Raw genomic sequence first — 13,832 nt, 5'->3', positions numbered from 1 at the left:
CTTTGCGTCAAAATACATTAGAGACTAAAAGCTCAATTATCTAAGCCAATTAAACTTATTTTGTCCATATTCTCTTATAAAATCAACACCACTAAGAGAGACAGGTAGGTCTCCAGACTCCAAAATGACACCAAATTGGAAAAGTGAGTTAATCACCTGCATTTCAGTGCATTGTGCTGTTTATTTAAACATTTGTAAGTGAGGTTGCAAACAAGCTCAGCTCTTCATATCTCAAAGAATTTATATTGTACCCATCATGGTTTTAATTGCAAAGTATAATCCTAAAAGTGTATAGTGGAGTTTTGACTAGCAGTACAGATCAGTCAAAAAACCATTTGTTATTTGGTGCTGTTTAAAAGTTGTAGACTACATGTCTTACATTATGAACCAAAATAAGCTACATAAAGGGCATTCAAATTTCCAAATTACAAGACATAACTTAGAAGTACACCATAAAGAAGAATGATGGCAGTGTATCTCAGTAAAATGTCACTGAATCCACTTTAGACAGTTAAAACCACAGGGTACAGAATAAACAGTGTGTTGTTGGAAGTGAAATCATCCATGGCTCCTGATCAAATATCCTATTTTGAGGATTAAAAGAACAGATTAACTTTTTAAACCCACAATTTGAACCTAAAACCAAAAAAGTATTTCTTAAAAAAGCAAGTTAAAATAATTTTAAAAAGTGAAGTTATCATTTACTCTACTGGAAGACCAGAATTGGATATCTAGTTTAATAAAAGTTACCCACATTCATGTACTTTAAAATCAGTTTAGACTGCATAACAAGGCAAGTTATTTTTGAAACAAAACACCCAGTTACCCAAAAAGAAATCATAGCCTATCTAGGACTCGCTCAAGTTGGGGATAGACAGCTGCCTCTTCAGAGAGCAACCCACCTTTTACCTGTTTGGAAATTTGGCACCAGTTACTGCCAGCTGTGTTCTAGCAAAGACAGCCATTCTTAATGGTAATCACAAGTCAACAAACTCTCCTCAAGCACACCCAAAGCCCAAGTTCAATGGCATTCCAACTTGCATTGGTCTCAAGTTTAGGTCACAGCACTGGCATTACTTTTAAAGAGGCATCTGGATAGGCACATAAACTGGAAGGGTTGAGAGGGATGTGGCCCAAATGCTGGCAAATGGGGCCAAATTAATTTAGGATATGGTCAGAATGGACAAGTTGGGCTGAAGGATCTGTTTCTGTGCTACACACCTCTGACTGGGATTGTTGCCAAGATAGTTTCCCGACAGTCTATACTGGTGTAAGTGGATTTCCTAGGTTTCCCACTTTAATTGTCATTTAAAAGACTGACCATCCTATGATGCCAAACACGAATGAAATCACTCAACGTCAAAAAATTAGGCAACCTTAAAAATGGTGTCATTAGCAATGCATTTACTAAGTCTGGGCTGCGTACCTGCCAAGCTATGAAGGGTGTTTCCCCACACAAATAATCATGCAACAAAAACATGCAAATTTACATTTCCTACTTCGTTTCTCTTATAGACATTTGCAATGTCTTCAAGCCATAATACTCCAAGAAACTTGGAGGCTCTAAAACCCTAGGGGCTTTATGACTTGAAGAAAATTGGTTGGAAACAAATTTGTATTGAAACATCTCTAACTGGAGTGAGTATGGGGTAGGGAGAAACGTTGATTTCTATTACATTTTTCTGGATTTAAAAAAGCTGAATGCTTTCCCCTTAGACAGCACTGAGCCTTAGTCTACAGCACAGGCACACAACAGAAGAGGCCAAGGATGTCTGTGCTTTTCAAAAACAATACTATTTAAACACCATTTCTCAATACTTGGGTCTGTATCCTCACATGCCTTGGCATCACAAATACCACCTAATCAAGGGTTTCTGCCTCTACCACCCTAACAGGAAGAATTCCAGACTGCCAGCACCCTCGGAGTGAAAGGAAAAAAGTCTCATCTCAACCTTCTGCACCTTATTTTAAATCTCAGCTCCCTTTGTCAAGGAAGCTGGTAAAAACAAAAGAAAAACATCTGCTTGAAATTTAGTGTATACTGCTAATACTAAAGACTAAAATAGTTTGGAGCCAGAGATAAGCTGTATAGAGAAGTTGAATTTTATTCAAATTTAAGTAGAAATATTTTGTAAGTTTTTTTGGAAAAACTGCTGCCATTCAAGCTTCAGTTTGAAGATTTGATAACTGTCTACACAGTTAGTCAAGAATAAGACAAGCATACAAATAGCACTAAAAGGTTAGGAAAGATCAGGGAAAAGCCATTACGGGATTTACAATTAATCAAGTGATATTTGATATGCCAGCCTGGTCATTATATTGGCAGCCTCAAGGGAACTATTACACCATATACTACACCACTATGTAAAATAGTATAACTATATCCTCAAACCCATGCACGCTGCAGTTATATAGATGGCAAATGATAGTCACAGGGCTTTAAAACAGCCTTGTGCAATCTTTCCAATCAGCAACTAGAAACGCAATGCGAGGCCATTGATGTTTAAAACAGATGAAAAGCAGGCCTCTTAGCAGTTATGTTGTGCAGTGGAAGACTCAATCTGGACTATGTCCAAAGGAGTTTTGCCTCAATACTGTCAAGTTCAAGCCAGCAACAACAGCATTACAATGCTATCTTGATCTGGTACAAAAAGTCATCTCAGCTAAATACAGGAAACAAAGAACATTGTTGCAAAAAAAAATTGAAACATCAACTAGATAAGTCCTTACATGCCTGTACCTCATTTGCCATATCTAAAGACTTGTATTTTAGCATAATGCAAACAGTACAGGGAAGTTGCTCTCCTGGTATGCCTTGAGCAAATGCTGAGATATATAGAAAACACTATCCGTAGTTCCGAATGACTGAATAGATTCAGGTCTAAAAAAATTCCAAAAGCACAGTTCTGAATAAAGTACAGACAAACGGTGATTTAGACTAAAGGGATCATAATAAACATGGATTCTAACAGTTGCCTTCTGAAATTGTAAAGATTTTATTTTAAGTGGAGACAGTAGCATTCTTCCCCCCACCCCCCCGAAGGAGGGTCTAGGCCCAAAAAGTCAGCCTTCTCTGATGCTGCTTGGCCTGCTGTCTTCATCCAGCTCTACATCTTGTTATCTCAGCATTACTGGAATAACAGGATTTCAAGCATCAAGGGCTCAGGTCACAAACTTGGCTTGTATTCAGATTACAGACAATTGGTTGGAACTGATCATCTGGGACTGAGTTCTGATAATACTACAGTGAAATTATGTCAAGTGACATCAACACCTTTCAAAACTCGAGCCCTTTCAACAGCCATCCTTTCGTGGTAAAGGAGGGAATCTTTTTACACACCTCCTCAGTGCTATTAACACTCCCAGGAATTTTCTGCTGTAACTGAAAAATTAAACTAAGCCATTCTTTCCTCCTATGTGATCTCCAGGCCAAAAGGGTCTCACACTTAATGCTTCTAGAACTCATGGTGCTCTAAGCTCAGGTCCCAATATTCTGCAGAACTCTGCTCCTCACCCATTTTGAGACACATTCACCACTTCTATTAAAATCAAAACTACCAGATCAAATGTTAATTAAACAAACCTGAACCTGGGAGACAGCCCACAAAATACTAGATGAGTTAATACAAATTCAGCACATTGATAAAGGAATGCACTTTAAAAGAAATCTATTAAAACCACAGTATTCCAGAACATTACATATTCACAATGTTACATAATCTTAATCAGTTATTAAAAACTCAAAAGCTCAAATGAGGAAACCAACACAAGAAATTTTCCAAGATGCCAGGATCATTTGAGCATTCTTGATTACTGACCATAACAATACATCACACATAATTCATCTTTCATAGCAAAACTAAGCTGACTCTTCCCAATCACTATGATTTCCCAAATACTTACCTATTCTGACCAATGTGGCAGTTCTCTCCAAAGATAAAGTTATAACATGACTCTACTGCTTACGAGCCTCTTGTGTTAATACAAGGGCTATCTTCCATCATAATCCAATGCAACTTCAAGCATGTGCCCACATGCCCTTGCTATTATTTTTAAACATTGAGCCAATTAATTCTCAGAACTCAATAGCATTTGTATGTCATTACAACTTCAGCATTCATGCCAAACCCCACACGTATTCCTTCACGAATCTTTTTATTACTGATACTTTCTCCTCTGTTAGAACAGCACTTTTCAAAAAAACAAACACAAAGCGGGAGGTTCCTCAGGGTGGGCATGGTACGAACAATTTAGAAATTCAGGCCATCGTCAAGGGACAGGTTCAAATTTTGTTGAGTAATGTATTTATAAAACTGGATTTGAAATAAAGCTCAATTCCACAGTCACTGAAACTAACCAAGTAACAAAAAAACTCATATCGTACCCTGGCAAACTCAGCCTACACCAGGAATGGGTGGTGAAGCATTGCTCAAGTCAGTGGTTCTTAAATGCCCTAGCAAACTATTCTTCCAAACCACTCTACAAAAGAGTAATGTGTATGTAGAGGTAAAGCAGCAAAAAGTATATTGCAGTGGTGCTTGGCAGCTCACCGATTTGTATGGGCAGATACACGTGCAGCAAATGCCTGTGACATCCCACAAATAACCAAACACCAGAGCTACAGTCATACAGCACAGAAACAGGTCCTTTGGTCCCATGTGTCTATGCTGTCCAGACATCCCAATGTGACCTAGTCCCACGTGGCAGCATTTTATACTCCCACTGCCCTTAAACTTCTCTAGAATTTCACTCAATCCCAGCTGTCCATGCATGATAATATGCCTCGTAATTTTTGATCAGAGCCTCCATATCTCTGACCGTCCAGCATTCCCTACACCTACCAGCCTTGCCCTTCAAAATAACGGAACATACTGCCTCTGGACTCAACCTCATTCTTAAAGGCCTCCTACTTCCCAAGCATACAGTTTGTCAGTTCCTTTTCCTCAAGCACATGGAAATCTGTTAACACAACCAATTTAGAGTCTCCAACAGCCAATCTTGGAATTTTCCTTGTTCCTATGCATTAAATGTCTTCATCTTAAGCCCAGGTATCACGTACAGGCCTTTACCATAATCAGCCCATCTATTAAATACAGTAAATCTGCAAACTAGTCACTGTAAACCTTTTCTCCAAAATTATTCTCACTGCCCTATAACTTGTCTTTCACAAGTCAAAAACTTGCCTGTGACTTTTTCACTGCAGTAACAAATTCACGATTATGGCCACATTTCCCCAAGACACACAAACAACCAAGACACACATTCACCTCACTGCCCAAATACATCAACCTCAAGACTAAGAACCCAAAGGCAGTCTTTTTTCTTCACTTGCCTTTTTCTTTCAATTGGCCTCCTACTGCATTTTGAAGATTTCTACAAATGAAAGACTTAATTCCTTTGGTCCTTGTGATGTCAATGGCGATCTTATCCCCTAATTTTAATATTCACTCAGGGTATCAGTAGGAATCCTGAAGATGCCTAAACCCACGAACCTAACCTAGAACTTTTTTTAAAAGCCTGCTGATAAGGGGACTAGTGGGGATGGCAGTGCAGATAGAGGAATGTTCCTCCTGCATGATGTTTGAGATGAGGAATGCCATTAGTGTCCCATCCAAGTACATCTGCACGAAGTGCACCCAAATCTTGCTCCAAGACCACATTAGGGAACTAGAGCAGGAGCTGGATGAACTCTGGATCATGCAGGAGGCAGAGTCTGTGATAGGTAAGAGTTACAGGGAAGTAGTTACTCCAAAGCACGAAGGAGGAAATTTGCTAGTGCTGGTTGGGTGGATTTAAACTAGCTCAGCCGGGGAACAGGAAACTGTGGGGTAGTTCCAGTGCACAGGTGGATGAAAGTAGGGAGGACATGGACAGGATTTCACTGTCACAGGAGTGTGCTGGCAGACAGCAAGCTGGTTTGAAGCATGTCTACTTCAACGCCAGGAGTATCCGGAATAAGGTAAGTGAGCTTGCAGCATGGATAGTTACCTGGGACTTTGATGTTGTGGCCATTTCGGAGAAGTGGCTAGAGCAGGGTCGGGAATGGATGTGGCAGGTTCCAGGGTTAAGATCTTTCATTAAGATCAAGGGAGGTGGTATATTGAAAGGAGGGAGGGGGGGGCACGACGGTGTGTGTGTGTGGCTTTGTTAGTCAAGGATAGTATAACAGTGCCTGAAAAGAACTTTTGATGAGAACTTGTCTACTGAGATGGTACGGGCTGAGATCAGAAACAGGACAGGCCAGTTTTGTTTTTAAAAGTAGGCCTCTGCAAAAGTTCCAGGGATGTGGAGGAGAGGATTGGGAAAACGATTCTGGGCAGGAGTGAAAGGAAAGGAACAGGGTTGTCATTATGGGAGACTTTAACTTCCCTAACATTGACTGGAAATGCTGTAACTCTAGTATGTCAGATGGATCAGTTTTTGTCCAATGTGTGCAGGAGGGTTTCCCGACTCAGCATATCAAAGGGCCGACAAGAGGGGAGGCCATACTGGATCTGGTACTTGGTAATGAACCAGGCCAGGTGTTTGATTTAGTGGTAGGTGAGCACTTTGGAGAGAGTGACCATAATTTGGTTACGTTTAGTTTAGCGATGGAAAGGGATAGGAACATGCCACAGGGCAAGAGTTATAGATGGGGGAAGGGCAATTATAATGCAATTAGGCAAGAGTTAGGAGGCATAGAATGGGGACAATCGAAATGTGGAGCTGGTTTAAGGAACAGATATTGCATGCCCTTGATAGGTATGTCCCTGTCAGGCAGGCAGGAAGTGATAAGGTAAGGGAACCGTGGTTTACTAAAGAAATTGTATCTCTTGTTAAGTGGAAGAGGGAGGCTTGTGACGTTGGGATGAGATGGTTCAGATGAGGCGATGGAGAGTTACAGATTAGCTAGAAAGGATTTAAAGAGTTACAGCAAGGAGGGGACTTGAGCAGACATTAGCAGGTAGAATAAAGGAGAACCCTAAAGCTTTCTATAGGTATGTGAGGAATAAGAGGATGAATAGGGCAGGAATAGGGCCAGTCAAAGCCAGAAGTGGGAAGTTGTGTGTGGACCCTATGGAGATTGGAGAGGTGCGAAATGAATATTTCTCATGTGTTTTCAGTCATGGAAAAGGGAGAATAATGTAGAGAAGACTCAGTTACAGGCTATTTTTTACAAGTTTAGTACCAGTGGATTGGAGGATTGCAAATGTTGTGCCCTTGTTCAAGAAGGGCAGTAGGGATGACCCAGGTAATTATAGACCAGCGAGCCTTACATCTGTTGTAGGAAGAGTTTTGGAAAGGATTATAAGAGATAGGATTTATAATCATCTAGCGAGCAACAATTTGATTGGAGATAGTTAGCATGGATTCGTCGAGGGCAGGTCGTGTCTCACAAACTTCACTGAGTTTTTTGAGAAGCTGACCAGGCACGTGGATGAGGGAAGGGCAGTTGACGTGGTGTACATGGACTTCAGTAAAACCTTTGCTAAGGTTCCACATGGTAGGCTATTAGAGAAAATACGGAGGCACGGGACTGAGGGAGCTTTTGCAGTTTGGATTAGAAACTGGCTTTCTGTAAGAAGGCAACGAGTGTTGGTTGATGGAAAATATTCAGCCTGGAGTCCAGTTACTAGTGATGAGCCTCAAGGATCTGTTTTGGGACCACTGCTGTTTGGAAAAACTGCAGAATTGGACTGAAAAGGTGGCAAATGGAGTTTAATACGGATAAGTGTGAGGCGATTCATTTTGGGAAGGATAATAGGAAGGCAGAATACTGGGTCAATGAAAAGATTCTTGGTAGTGTGGATGTGCAGAGGGATCTTGGTGCCCACGTACGTAGTTCCCTGAAAGTTGCCGCCCAGGTTGATAGTGCTGTTAAGGCGGCTTACAGTGTGTTAGGTTTTACTGGTAGAGGGATCGAGTTCCGGAGCCATGACGTCATGCTGCAACTGTACAAAACGCTAGCGCAGCCTCATTTGGAATACTGCGTGCAGTTCTGGTCGCCCCATTACAGGAAGGATGTGGAAGCATTGGAAAAGGTGCAAAGGAGATCTACCAGGATGTTGCCTGGTCTGGAGCGAATGCCTTATGAAGAAAGGCTGAGGGACTTGGGTCTGTTCTCATTGGAGAGAAGGAGGCTGAGGGGATTTAATAGAGACACACAAGATGATCAGAGGATTAGATAGAGTGGACAGTGAGAGTCTTTTTCCTCCGATGATGATTTCAGCTTGTACAAGGGGGCATAGCTACAAATTAAGGGGTGGTAGATTTAAGACAGATGTCAGAGGCAGGTTCTTTACTCAGTAATAAGGGCGTGGAACACCCTGCCTGCCAATGTAGTTAGCTCTGCCACGTTCGGGGCATTTAAACAGTCCTTGGATAAGCATATGGACGATGGGATTGTGTGCGTGCGTGTGCGTGCGCGGGGGGGGGGGGGGGGGGGGGGGGGGGGGGGCAGTAGTCTTAGATTAGTTCACAGATCAGCGCAACATCAAGGGCCAAAAGGGCCTGTTCTAGTCTGTACTGTTCTATGTTCTAGAACCTGCATTCACTATTTCAAAGACCTCCATCCAGCTGTACAGGAGCATTAGCCCAGAAATTCTGCTATTGAAACCGCGTATGTTGGGAGAGAAACAGGAGTTACAATTGAGAATACAGATTTAAAAAGGATTTAAACCAGAGTTTCGAGAACTGTACTTTTAGATTTCCAGTATCCACAGTATTTTGTCATCGGTCAGTGGAATACTTCCCCCCCAAACTAACATAACACCCAGAGAGAAAAAACAAAACAGCTTTCAATTATGGAGTATGTGGTACTTACAGAAGCTAAAAAAAGAAATTCATTGGACATAAATGACCTGCCAATGTATTTACATGACTGAAGTTAATCAGAAGGAAACTTGTCTAATTAAGTTTTAAATAAAACTAGGATTTGCAAAGTTTGAAAAATTTGTTAACACTATATTACATATGCTTATCTGTTTAAAAGCTTTGTTCAGTTAAAAGTTCATATTGGCAATATTGGGTAAACAAGGAGCACTCCTTTTTGATATGGTTTATTTTGCATTGTCCACCATGAGAAAATAACTGACAATCCAGGTCCATGAAGTCAGTCACTGCAACTCACATTAGCAGGCAGAGGGGTTTACTCCAATGGACCAACAGCACGACACACCAACAGCACGACACACCAACAGCAGCACGACACACCAACAGCAGCACGACACACCAACAGCAGCACGACACACCAACAGCAGCACGACACACCAACAGCAGCACGACACACCAACAGCAGCACGACACACCAACAGCACGACACACCAACAGCACGACACACCAACAGCACGACACACCAACAGCACGACACACCAACAGCACGACACACCAACAGCACGACACACCAACAGCACGACACACCAACAGCACGACACACCAACAGCACGACACACCAACAGCACGACACACCAACAGCACGACACACCAACAGCACGACACACCAACAGCACGACACACCAACAGCACGACACACCAACAGCACGACACACCAACAGCACGACACACCAACAGCACGACACACCAACAGCACGACACACCAACAGCACGACACACCAACAGCACGACACACCAACAGCACGACACACCAACAGCACGACACACCAACAGCACGACACACCAACAGCACGACACACCAACAGCACGACACACCAACAGCACGACACACCAACAGCACGACACACCAACAGCACGACACACCAACAGCACGACACACCAACAGCACGACACACCAACAGCACGACACACCAACAGCACGACACACCAACAGCACGACACACCAACAGCACGACACACCAACAGCACGACACACCAACAGCACGACACACCAACAGCACGACACACCAACAGCACGACACACCAACAGCACGACACACCAACAGCACGACACACCAACAGCACGACACACCAACAGCACGACACACCAACAGCACGACACACCAACAGCACGACACACCAACAGCACGACACACCAACAGCACGACACACCAACAGCACGACACACCAACAGCACGACACACCAACAGCACGACACACCAACAGCACGACACACCAACAGCACGACACACCAACAGCACGACACACCAACAGCACGACACACCAACAGCACGACACACCAACAGCACGACACACCAACAGCACGACACACCAACAGCACGACACACCAACAGCACGACACACCAACAGCACGACACACCAACAGCACGACACACCAACAGCACGACACACCAACAGCACGACACACCAACAGCACGACACACCAACAGCACGACACACCAACAGCACGACACACCAACAGCACGACACACCAACAGCACGACACACCAACAGCACGACACACCAACAGCACGACACACCAACAGCACGACACACCAACAGCACGACACACCAACAGCACGACACACCAACAGCACGACACACCAACAGCACGACACACCAACAGCACGACACACCAACAGCACGACACACCAACAGCACGACACACCAACAGCACGACACACCAACAGCACGACACACCAACAGCACGACACACCAACAGCACGACACACCAACAGCACGACACACCAACAGCACGACACACCAACAGCACGACACACCAACAGCACGACACACCAACAGCACGACACACCAACAGCACGACACACCAACAGCACGACACACCAACAGCACGACACACCAACAGCACGACACACCAACAGCACGACACACCAACAGCACGACACACCAACAGCACGACACACCAACAGCACGACACACCAACAGCACGACACACCAACAGCACGACACACCAACAGCACGACACACCAACAGCACGACACACCAACAGCACGACACACCAACAGCACGACACACCAACAGCACGACACACCAACAGCACGACACACCAACAGCACGACACACCAACAGCACGACACACCAACAGCACGACACACCAACAGCACGACACACCAACAGCACGACACACCAACAGCACGACACACCAACAGCACGACACACCAACAGCACGACACACCAACAGCACGACACACCAACAGCACGACACACCAACAGCACGACACACCAACAGCACGACACACCAACAGCACGACACACCAACAGCACGACACACCAACAGCACGACACACCAACAGCACGACACACCAACAGCACGACACACCAACAGCACGACACACCAACAGCACGACACACCAACAGCACGACACACCAACAGCACGACACACCAACAGCACGACACACCAACAGCACGACACACCAACAGCACGACACACCAACAGCACGACACACCAACAGCACGACACACCAACAGCACGACACACCAACAGCACGACACACCAACAGCACGACACACCAACAGCACGACACACCAACAGCACGACACACCAACAGCACGACACACCAACAGCACGACACACCAACAGCACGACACACCAACAGCACGACACACCAACAGCACGACACACCAACAGCACGACACACCAACAGCACGACACACCAACAGCACGACACACCAACAGCACGACACACCAACAGCACGACACACCAACAGCACGACACACCAACAGCACGACACACCAACAGCACGACACACCAACAGCACGACACACCAACAGCACGACACACCAACAGCACGACACACCAACAGCACGACACACCAACAGCACGACACACCAACAGCACGACACACCAACAGCACGACACACCAACAGCACGACACACCAACAGCACGACACACCAACAGCACGACACACCAACAGCACGACACACCAACAGCACGACACACCAACAGCACGACACACCAACAGCACGACACACCAACAGCACGACACACCAACAGCACGACACACCAACAGCACGACACACCAACAGCACGACACACCAACAGCACGACACACCAACAGCACGACACACCAACAGCACGACACACCAACAGCACGACACACCAACAGCACGACACACCAACAGCACGACACACCAACAGCACGACACACCAACAGCACGACACACCAACAGCACGACACACCAACAGCACGACACACCAACAGCACGACACACCAACAGCACGACACACCAACAGCACGACACACCAACAGCACGACACACCAACAGCACGACACACCAACAGCACGACACACCAACAGCACGACACACCAACAGCACGACACACCAACAGCACGACACACCAACAGCACGACACACCAACAGCACGACACACCAACAGCACGACACACCAACAGCACGACACACCAACAGCACGACACACCAACAGCACGACACACCAACAGCACGACACACCAACAGCACGACACACCAACAGCACGACACACCAACAGCACGACACACCAACAGCACGACACACCAACAGCACGACACACCAACAGCACGACACACCAACAGCACGACACACCAACAGCACGACACACCAACAGCACGACACACCAACAGCACGACACACCAACAGCACGACACACCAACAGCACGACACACCAACAGCACGACACACCAACAGCACGACACACCAACAGCACGACACACCAACAGCACGACACACCAACAGCACGACACACCAACAGCACGACACACCCCCACCGCATCCCTAATTCACCAACAAAACATGGGGAAACTTAAACGGGAGAAATAATGGACTAACCACAGGCCACTCATCACCAATTATGAAAGAATAATGACTAAATCATTCACATTCAGTTCACTTGCAACTTATATCCAGAATGTGAAAATCTATTTTTTCCTTCAAGAAATTAAAAAAAAAATCAGGCTGAACTCACATTTCAAAAGGTCTTAGATTTTAAAATTCTTTACTGGAGAAGAAAACAGGACATGTTTATATTTCTTCCAGAATTACAGGACACTATCCGACAAGTTCATGACTTCAAGTTCACGATCTCATTAATCCTCATTTGATTTTATCAGATAGTAGTTTGCTGTGTACACACCACACCCTTGGTGATGTAAATTACTAACAGAAAGTGATGCAACTGAAAATGTTTTCTACCTAAATCAAATGCACATGAAATCAGTGCTGGGAGACACTATGCAAGTCAAACACCACTACAGCAGGGATAGCAAGGTGTAGAGCTGGGTGAACACAGCAGGCCCAGCAGCACTAGAGGAGCAGGAAGGCTGATGTTCTGGGCCTAGACCTCTTCTTCAGAAATTTCTGAAGGAGGGTCTAGGCCCAAAACGTCAGCCTTCCTGCTCCTCTGGTGCTGCTTGGCCTGCTGTGTTCACCCAGCTCTACACCTTGCTATTTCGGATTCTCCAGCATCTGCAATTCCTACTATCACCACTGCAGCAGGATTCTGTCTCAAGTATGTCCATCTCCTGCATTCCAGATAAATACGACGACTTTTATCTAAATACCCAGAACTGGATAAACAAAGAAAAAAAAACAACACCACCCACACACACCACTGCCTCCAACATGTGGAAGGCAAAAAAGTCTCTGCTCCAAACTCCCTTCACATCCCATTACTCCATTCTTTTCCTTAGCAATTTTAAGATCGCAAGCAGTCTGATTCAATCGTTACCGACACCTCAGCCATGGCTCAGTTGTCTCACATCTAAAAGGCATAAGACTTGAATCCTACTCCAACATATCAATACACAAAAAACATGACAATCCAGTGCACTATTGAGAGGGTGCTGCATTACTGTGTCATCTTGGTGCTGAGATGAAAGCAGAGATTCCATCTACCTGCTTGGGCAAACAAAGAACTCATGGCATTACTTTTTAAATGAAACCAGGGATTTTTCTCCCTAATGTCCTGCCCAATACTTAG

General features: G+C 44.9%; 1 protein-coding gene across 1 annotated transcript in view; it reads right to left on the bottom strand.

Moving 5' to 3' along the window:
- LOC125463347 (diphosphoinositol polyphosphate phosphohydrolase 2-like) overlaps positions 1–3,983 on the bottom strand; it is a 50,041-nt gene extending 46,058 nt beyond the window's left edge. The window contains exon 1 of the mRNA XM_048554550.2: positions 3,904–3,983. The gene's annotated coding sequence lies outside the window, so the exon portion shown is untranslated. The remainder of the gene's footprint in view (positions 1–3,903) is intronic.
- Positions 3,984–13,832: the final 9,849 nt, after the last annotated feature.

This window comes from Stegostoma tigrinum, chromosome 25 (assembly GCF_030684315.1).
Source record: "Stegostoma tigrinum isolate sSteTig4 chromosome 25, sSteTig4.hap1, whole genome shotgun sequence".
Taxonomy (NCBI): domain Eukaryota; kingdom Metazoa; phylum Chordata; class Chondrichthyes; order Orectolobiformes; family Stegostomatidae; genus Stegostoma; species Stegostoma tigrinum.
The sequence above is the reverse complement of the archived record's forward strand: the minus strand, read 5'-3'. Positions and strand labels throughout refer to the sequence as shown.